The following is a 10,398-nucleotide window of genomic DNA, read 5'->3' as shown; positions in this document are numbered from 1 at the left end:
TTGGCATGATGTTAGATTCTTGATTATTCAATAAAGGCAGGCAGCTTTGGATTCAATTCTGAGTTTTTAAGGGAGCTATAGCTCTCAGGTTAGGGCCCAACCTGAGAGCAATAGACCTCCTCTTCCTTGTATCGTTACTTGTTTCCTTGCAGCACTTTATTTCCTTTGTTTTCACATGCATTTAGAATTTCCAGTCTGCTGATTTGATTTGTTTTGTGTGATTGAAGTAGGATTAGCTTATGGTTTAAGTGCTTTTAGTTGTTTAGATTAGAGGAGGAGGATTGTAATTCATTAGAGTAAAGAAAAGGGTGATAGTGCACTCGCTGCCATCTCTGTTTAGAGATTGGGGGTGTGGGCTGTACCAACCACCAAAACACGCAGTCTTATGCTTTCATGCAAGCTGCCACATAGTTATTTTAGTTATAGATCCATGCATGCACTCTTTCTCCACTTTAGTTCTCTGTTCCTGAGCCATCACAAGCCTCATTTCCATCCTACCTATTCACCCATACACTTCCTCCACTCCTCCATCACCCAAAACTCCAACCACAGACCTTCCTGTAGAAATCCCGAGACTTCCTGTAGGATCCCCTGCAGACATCCTGTAGAAGCCTGCAAACTCAGTTGCTGAACATTTGGATGTGTGGAACTTCTATGGGATGATGTTAGAGATCCCCTGGAATCTCTCCTAGCCCCCCCCGACCTTTCCCAAGCTTTCCTTCCTTTCGCACCACCTCTGCACAACCAAACCCTAATAAGAAACAAAATCATCATCACTCCAACCATTTAAGCAAAAATACAAAAACATGTTCTTTTCAATAAAAGTAGTTTAAGTTCATGCAGTTTACATCATTAGAAGTAATGGCATCATTTCCAGACACTTGCACTCGACCCATTGCATCCTAGAGGTTAAGCTAGTCAGATTAGGGTTTACTAGGGTTTCCATGTTTTGGTTGGCTTTCAGTTCATTTTTGCAAAATAGACTAATTTCCTTTAAGATAGCCTTCGTCCATCATTTAGCAAGCTTCTTCTGGGAGCATATAGAAGTTGGCTTGAGCCCTAGCGGACTTGTGCCAGCTGACCAAGTGACAGCTGCGACAAGAGCTAGTACTTGTGCATACAACACCGTCGCTTCCAAGTTTGTACGAACTACCGGGTTGATAAAATTAGAGATAGGAAGCCCCAGGAATTGTAGCATTATTGCTACAATACTGGAGCCCACCATATTTTTGGCGCCGTTGCCGGGGAAGCGTCAGAGTATTGGTGATTGTCACTTTTCTTCTATTTTCCACTACAATCTTCTTCTAAGTAGTTTATTTCATTTCCATTATGCAATTTCGTTTATGCAAAAGTAGATTAGTATTTCCCACTTTCATAGATTAGCATTTCCTGCTTTCATAGATTAGCATTTCCTGCTTTCATAGATTAGCATTTCAATTCCGCAATTTCATTTCTGCAAGCGTAGATTAGCATTTCAATTTCGCAAGCGTAGCCTGGCATTTCATTCCTGCAATTTCATTTGAGAAAAATAGATTAGTCCTTTCCTGCTTTCATTTCAATTCCACATTTTCATTTCAGCAAGATAGTTAGTTGCAGTTCAATCTATTTTAGTTTTGCAGGTAGAAGTAGAAAAAACAAAAAAATCAACCAAAAAGATTTCATTTCATGCTTTGTAGGAGTAGAGATAAGTTAGAAAAATGATTGCACAACACCCCCACTGCTTCACACAACCAACGTTCTTCTTCGCTGGCTGTGATGAAAGAACCCCTGGGTGGACATCAAGACATATCTGAAGAACCTCTAGGGGAGAAGAAGAAGAAACATTCCTCTGAAGCAAATGGCTACAAGCAGAAATGTTGGGAGCAGTCCCTTGTCCAAAGATGAATTTGCAAATGAGATCGAAGATTTCAAGAGTGATATGAGGCAGTTTCTTGCCATGCAACTGGATACCTTGCGGATCCAAAAGAAGCAAGAAGAAGCCAAGAGGGATTTGGCCATTTTTTGTCCTAGGTGCACTAGAAAGCATCCTAGGAACGAATGTCCAATGCACCCTCTAGAAGTGTGTTTCATCTGTGAAGAATACCATCCTACAGATCAGTGCCCTTCCTTGCCCAGAATCAAAGCTACATATCAAAGAGCCAAGGGAGCCACTGAATCACTCTGTTATATGAACCAAAGGAGGCCACATGGACCCGTACCCTACCAGCAGGAACTACAAGGGACACCCGAGACCTATTATGACCCTTACCAAGCCACCTTCATGCCTTCTTGGGGTCCCCTTGCTCATCCTTCCTGGTTCACACCTCCTCCTTATTCCTTCACAGATCCATATTATGCCCAACTAGCTGCTCATTTGTTTCACTCTTATGCTCAGCCACAGCCTCAGTGGAATGCACCTTATCAGGAGTGGAGGCCCCAGTACAACTCTCATCCCGCTCATTTTCCTCCACCACCCGCTCATCCACAACCATCGCCTCCTCCTCCACCAAGGCAACCCCAAATGCCTACTCAACCACAATGCCATCCATCTCCATCTCAATTTCACACCCCCACTCAGCTACCCGTACCTCCATTTCCAAAACCCTGCAATGGAGCAGCTGAACCCAATTGCAAAGCTGAGGCACAACATATCCAAATGACTCCTCTTGAGCTCCATGATCTTCACCATAGCTCAGGAAAAGCATTGCAAAAAAGAGATCATCTTGAAAGCATTGAAGGATCACATCCAGCAAAAGAAGATTCAAAAGAGGAAATCAAAGAACCATGGGCTGCACTTGATCAAGTGAAGAGATCAGAATCAGAGATCAAGAAAGCTTCCTCATGGTTACCATCAAACCCCCCATGTAGTCAAGAGAAAGATCAGCAAGAAGAGGAAGAAGAGAAAGTCATGTTAGAAGGTGACATGAAACATGATTCAGATCAGAAAAAGGACCAAGGATATCAAAGCCATATTGAGACATGGTTCCAGACAGTCACTAAGTTGCAGCAGTACTCTCTTCCTCAGCTATGTTTTGTACTTTCAAAGTCAGATCATTTTGTCTCTGAAATTTGGATAGTTGTCAAAGCATGCATTCCGAGCCTTCACATCATTTTGTCTCTAATCTTGATGTGCACATGGCTCCATTGGAAGTATTCTTATACTTGAGAATGAGTTTGTTTTTCAAGTAGGGTAGGGTAGAAAAAAAAAAAAAAATGAAAAAAGAGGAAAATAGAAATCTAAGGTGAAAACCTCCTCGGAGGCGCCTTAGATTGGCTCATTGATTGAAAATCTCCATGAGGCGGTCAATGGGTTGAAAAAAAAAAAGAAAAAAGAAAAGAGAATAAGATCTTTGGGTGAAAACCTCCCTTGGAGGCGCCCAAGGCAGGCAATTAGGGTGAAAACCTCCATGAGGCGCCCTAGTTGTTTTTCAAAACAAAAAGAGAAAAAGAAAAAGAAAAATAAAGCTAATCTCCATTGAATAATTTCATGTTGCAGCAATGACATTGCAGGTTGCAAGAAGGATGTTTCATGACAGGAGGAGCACTCAAATCAAGGTCAAAGTAATTGTTCTTGTGCCTTCTATAAGAAGCTCTGTATTTCTACAGGAAACATCCTGTAGAACCTTTGGACGAGCCAAATCCAATTTCAAAAGTGAATCTGGTGGTGGGAATCTGTTGATTAGGCCTACAAGCACTTGTGTGTCCATCCCTTGCCTTTCTCCATCATTTTTTCACCTCCTTGTGCTTCTCGTTGTGCTTCTACAGGAACTTCCTGTAGAAATTGTGGGAAACTAGGCATGCATTTCAAAAAAGTGGTTTGGCAAGCATGGTAGCTTCCTCAAAGGTTCAGAAGTCCTCCTGCAATCTTCCAACTCCTCCTCCATCATCTCCATACCTGCATCACAGCCAAAATTCATTTTGTCATACCATGCAACCAAAATGCAAAGTGTCGTGAAGCAAAACCACATAGAGCAGATTTTGTTTATGCCATAACTTGAAAACCATGCATCCATTTGACAAACCGTTTTATGGGGAATTGTACAAGGTTGATGACAACATGCCTGAGCAGTTTCATGCAATTCCGGTGCACGGTTTCCAAGAAATAAGCTTCCATCACCATCATCCATTTTTGCATTTTCTCCATATCCGTGCATCCATTTTAAAACCTATTTCATGGGGAGATGCACATGGGTGATAGTAGCCTACCCAAGCAGTTTCAGCCGATTCCGATGCACGGTTTCCGAGAAATCGAGCTCTGAAACTTCAGCCATTTTCCATTTTCCTCGAAATCCGTGCATCCATTGATCATGATTTTGCTATGGGAGATGCATAATGATGGTAGGAACATGCTCACCGAGTTTCAGATCAATCCGATCTACCGTTTTGGAGAAATGGCAAAAAGAAGTTCTAGTTTTGTGACCATGCAGCAGCAGCAGCTTGAACGGGTAGAGTTGAACGTGGAAACGATTGCATACAGCTCAGATCCAGCCAGAGGACACCTGCACAAGGAAAAGCAATCAAGGATTAGCAGCCAAGCCACATGCAATCAGAAAAACTAAGCATGCAGCAGCAGAATCAGAGCAGGCAGCAGCAAAAAGCTCACGGCAGCCATTCAACTTCGAGGTATGTGACTGATCTCATTCTTCTATTGCATAGATTTAATTTGAAAACTGCATGAATTGATGGAATGGTGGAATTAAGCCACGGATTAGCAAGGCTCAACCGATTGTCTTCTCTAGCACTCCTGAAAAATCACGTAGCATGCGTGGATGAGATTCACGTGGAAGTTGAAAAGTACCGGCAATGGTAGATGTGTTGAACTCCAGTGAACAGGGCATCAGTTGATTAACAAATAGAAGGGGACTACAGTTCATAATTACACTGCAGTGGAGACAACAGTCGTATAAGCCAGCACACGTATGTGCCACCTCACTCCAAAAATCACGCAGTAATTTAATCAACGCTCAGCTGAAACTCTCACCATTCAACTGCAGTCAACTGAAACCCTTTCCAGATCAGTTAACCGATGGTGCTCTACAAGATTTCTGCTTATGCATCACATTCCCCTCCACAGGTCCTATTAACAAATTTCTCCTATACAAAAGTTAAAGCACTGTGAGGACTAACATGTGCATGAAGGATGTGAAATTTATGTGGTTGTATGCGTGCTGGGGATGAAACATAAGCTCTAAACTTTGTATGTGGGAGCCTAATTCCCTTCTGACAGTCAAGTATTTGGGTAGCAAAAGTATTGAAACGAGGGAATTGTTGTTCATTGATATCAAACAGCTGAGGAATTCTTCCTTAAGTCCAGGGGGAAACTATAAACAACACTTCTATTTCTGAAAAAAGAATAAGAAAAAGGGAGCACTCTTACCATGCCAGGGGGATTCATCCATGGTTGTCATGTGAACTTACACTTCCTCCAGCAGTGAGGAAAAAGAAGCAGTGGCCGAGGGAAAGAAAGAAGTAGGCCAGAAGACCCCGACCACAGTGCAGAAGAAAGAACAAAAGAGGAAGCATGAGAAAAAGGATGACAAAGAAGAAGGTGACACACCCATCTTGTCAGCAAAAGAAAAGAGGTTGAAGAGCAGAATGGACAAAGCTGAGGTGGTCCACATCAGCCCAAGTACCTCATCAGCACCTGCAACCAAACCAAAAAGCAAAACCCATGCAGCAAAGCAAGCAAAGGTGGTGACACCCGTGTCTACAGGAAAGCAGAAACAGGCTTCTACAGGAAGCCCGAAATTGGCTAAAACAGGGTCTTCTACAGGAAGCCTTAAAAAGGCGAAACCCAAGGAGAAGAAGGCGGACATCCTAGCTAGGGAGGCAGTAGCTGTGCTGGCCGCCCTAAGTACCTCTCCCAAGCTGAGGGAGAAGTAAAAGAGGGAGCTTCCACTACATTTTAAGGCGAGAAAAGGCATGCAGATAAGAACTGGCAGACCCCAAACCACAGTCAAAGAATCAAACTGTCATTGAGGACACAAAAGCTAAACAAAAGGAGGAGTCTCCTTCAAGGATGTCCATCACCTACGAATGAGAAAGCCAAAAACCTTCACTGGAAGAGAGAGAATTCAGACAATGGACTTAAAAACAGTTCTACAGGAAGACAGAGGACTGTTTCTACAGGAAGCCAGCGAACTGTTTCTACAGGAAGTTTGAAAAGAGGGAAGCCAAGGGAGAAAGCAGCCGAGATGTTAGCCAAAGAAACCACCAGGGCCATCAAAGATAAGGAGAGAGATTGGTTTCTCAGAGGATGAGCAACACTTTCAGTAGGGGGGTGATGATGAGCCCGAAAAATGGACAATTATTTGGGCTCATCCAACCTCCTAAGTTGACTTAATCCACCATTCTCATTGGTTTATTGCATGTTTTTGATTATTTTTATGTTAATAGAGTGAATTTGGTTAGTCATTATGCCAACAAGTCTAATGGGTGCTTTGTGTAGCCTTTTTGGTCAACTTGGAGACAAAATTGAAGGTCTTAATGAGCACTTGGCAGCCAAATTCGTGGGAGAACAAGCTAGAGGATTTGTAGGAAGGTGTCCCCCTCATTTATGGGCCCTTACCTCGAATTCTCCACCATCAGCTCGGAGTTCAAAGGCCACCAAATCAATGAGCACAAGGGCAGCCAAGCAAGTCAAGTTGGACTGCTGTTAACTACAAGTCTTGGGCAGCCAAGTCCCTAAATTTTAGGAGGACTGTTGGGTCCTCAAATTGTATAAATAAGAGGGCTTAAGACCTCATTTCAGTTAGTCATTTTGGGGAGCTAGTTGGTAGTCATTTTCGTAGCTAGTAGTTAGTCATTTTTGGGATTAGCTAGTTAGTCAATTTGGTTAGACAATTAGTCTTTTTGTAAGCCAGTTTTGGCATGATGTTAGATTCATGATTATTCAATAAAGGCAGGCAGCTTTGGATTCAATTCTGAGTTTTTAAGGGAGCTATAGCTCTCAGGTTAGGGCCCAACCTGAGAGCAATAGACCTCCTCTTCCTTGTATCGTTACTTGTTTCCTTGCAGCACTTTATTTCCTTTGTTTTCACATGCATTTAGAATTTCCAGTCTGCTGATTTGATTTGTTTTGTGTGATTGAAGTAGGATTAGCTTATGGTTTAAGTGCTTTTAGTTGTTTAGATTAGAGGAGGAGGATTGTAATTCATTAGAGTCAAGAAAAGGGTGATAGTGCACTCGCTACCATCTCTGTTTAGAGATTGGGGGTGTGGGCTGTACCAACCACCAAAAAACGCAGTCTTATGCTTTCATGCAAGCTGCCACATAGTTATTTTAGTTATAGATCCATGCATGCACTCTTTCTCCACTTTAGTTCTCTGTTCCTGAGCCATCACAAGCCTCATTCCCATCCTACCTATTCACCCATACACTTCCTCCACTCCTCCATCACCCAAAACTCCAACCACAGACCTTCCTGTAGAAATCCCGAGACTTCCTGTAGGATCCCCTGCAGACATCCTGTAGAAGCCTGCAAACTCGGTTGCTGAACATCTGGACGTGTGGAACTTCTGTGGGATGATGTTAGAGATCCCCTGGAACCTCTCCTAGCCCCCCCTGGCCTTTCCCAAGCTTTCCTTCCTTTCGCACCACCTCTGCACAACCAAACCCTAATAAGAAACAAAATCATCATCACTCCAACCATTTAAGCAAAAATACAAAAACATGTTCTTTTCAATAAAAGTAGTTTAAGTTCATGCATTTTACATCATTAGAAGTAATGGCATCATTTCTAGACACTTACACTCCACCCATTGCAGCCTAGAGGTTAAGCTAGTCAGATTAGGGTTTACTAGGGTTTCCATGTTTTGGTTGGCTTTCAGTTCATTTTTGCAAAATAGATTAATCTCCTTTAAGATGGCCTTCGTCCATCATTTAGCAAGCTTCTTCTAAGAGCATATAGAAGTTGGCTTGAGCCCTAGCGGACTTGTGCCAGCTGACTAAGTGACAGCTGCGACAAGAGCTAGTACTTGTGCATACAGCACCGTCGCTTCCATGTTTGTACGAACTACCGGGTTGATAAAATTAGAGATAGGAAGCCCCAGGAGTTGTAACATTATTGCTACAATACTGGAGCCCACCAAGCTAGCCCCATACAAACTACCTAAATACCTCCCAATGAGGTTATTTTCCCTGGAGTACTACAGGCAGATAATAAATTCAGATGAGGTAAACTTTGTTAAAGCCAAAAAGAAAGCCCAGCTTAAGATCAAATACCAATTGGGTCCTTTTATTTGTAATAGCAGAGAAGCTGGAAAGGAGGCAGACCTGATCCTTCAGAGATTAAAATTAAAACAAAGCTTCATATGGAGATATGATCCCTTGGATTTCATCTGCAAAAGAAGGCAGAAAAACAAGATGGCTCCCTATATCCTTCACTACATCCCTAAGATAGAAAAGTATGCCAACCAATTGCAATGGGTGGAAAACACGTTAGAAGGCAGAGATAATATTGAAGTTGCTATGAAAAACACATTAATATATTTGGAAAAACAACTTGATGAGGGTTCTTTCCTACAGGTTCCAGAATAGTCAGATAGGCCAAAACAGTCAATCAAGACAGAACACTCAAAATAACCAACAACTACTTCAAGTGCCTATCCAGTCATGCGAACTCCTCAAAATGAGGAGAAGGTCCCAAAAAGGAACAGAGAAGGGGCTTCCACTTCAGGAATGCCTACTTCTGATGTACAACAAGAATCAAACAAAAGGCAAAAGCCCAATCCAGCCTCTGAGCAAGAATTCACTGACGACTCAGCTGAGGTCACCAACATAGAGGTTGAAAGAAGCAGGCCCACCACTCCATCTAGGAGTATGCAGGAGCCCTCCACATCACAGACTCAGATGTTGATGAGGCAGCAAAGTGTTGAGGTATCTTCCTTTAGAATGCCTACAGATAAGGACCAAGATATTAAGGAAAGATACAAAGAGATCAAAGCCAGAAATGAGAGGCTTAAGGCCCAAACATATGCCCAATATCTGAAAATGACCCCCACTAATCAAACAAGGCTAATGTCAGCCTTTGATATCAAAGAGGGGAAAATGAAAATGACTTTCATCAAGCCAACCACTCAGCAGCCAAGAGCAGCATCAGATTTCAAAAAGGTGGATTTTGAAGTACTGGCAAGGGATATCCATCCCATTGACCAGATTGAACTACACAAGCAAACAGGGGAGATGATATACTCCACATTAATAGGGAAGGCCATTGCTTCCCACCAATTATAAAACTCCCTAAACAATATATCAGCATAATTTCAGTTGGAGAAGGCCTCCTCATAGGCCAAGGATAATAGAATCAAGTCCTTAGAGGACTTAGTAATTGAATTGGGACATGATCCCAAAGATGTAAAAGCTACAGAGAAGCTAATTAAAAAGAAAAATGATGACATTGTTGCACTCAAGAAGTAGCTAAAGATACCCCGATTGCATCACCCACAGACAAAGGAAGTCCTAGAAGCACGACAAGGAATGAAGAGCTCATGGACTTGGTCCTAAAGCTGAACGATCAACTCAAGGAGACAGAGAAGGAGTTTGACACTTTAATTCAGTCGAAGCAAAGTGACTTGGCCACAACTTCTAGAACTATCATCCCCACAGTATCTACAACGGTTCCTTTCACACTGGCAGCATCGTTGGCACCCCACATGTTGTAGGGAAAAGTATCCGATTCGGATGACCCTATCCCACTCTAAGGGTGATAGTACCTCAGCAACAACTGTAAATAAAACTACTTAAGGTTTACTTCTTTATGAAAGCAAGAGAGAATGAAGAAATGCACTAACCGTTGCCTTGCGCTTAATATTTACTCCAATCTCTTCTCTTTGCTGCTTGCTCCTAGCTCTTTGCTCTTTTGCTGGCCCAGCTACAATGAGATCCTGCAAAATAACGAAGAAGAAAACTACAAGAAGCATGCAATCGTAACTGATTCAAGGATTAGCATAAATCAAATATACAATTATCACAATACATCATTGAAACAAGTGTATATAGAAGAACCTCAATAGCTTTTATTAATGGAAGGAGTAAAGTTCTGAGAGTGTTACAACCATTGAAGGCCCCAATCCAGCAACACCTCCCAGCAGAAAGAATTTCTCCTCTTCACCTCCTTCAAGCAATCACCCAATAGTTCTATAGTGAAACCAACAACATATCATTACTTTGCACAAAATTCCAGCCTCCTGAGCTCATAGGAGAGAGCTCAATATATAGATGAATTGAGAAAGGATGAGTCAGCTTGCAACTGATGTGTAGCTGCCTTGTGTCCTCTCTCTCTTTAGTTGATCTTCAGTTCTTGAGTCCACTTGGAGAACCTTGCTTCCACTTGGAGAAACAGAGCCTCTGACTCATCACAAGGCGAAATCCCTGATCCAAGTGTCATTTTTGGAAGATTCCAGAGCAATGACTTAGTGT

The sequence above is a fragment of the Pinus tabuliformis genome, chromosome 4_2 (genome assembly GCF_031772625.1).
Source record: "Pinus tabuliformis cultivar Carrire ecotype Pingquan chromosome 4_2, CPIR1, whole genome shotgun sequence".
NCBI lineage: Eukaryota > Viridiplantae > Streptophyta > Pinopsida > Pinales > Pinaceae > Pinus > Pinus tabuliformis.
The sequence above is the reverse complement of the archived record's forward strand: the minus strand, read 5'-3'. Positions refer to the sequence as shown.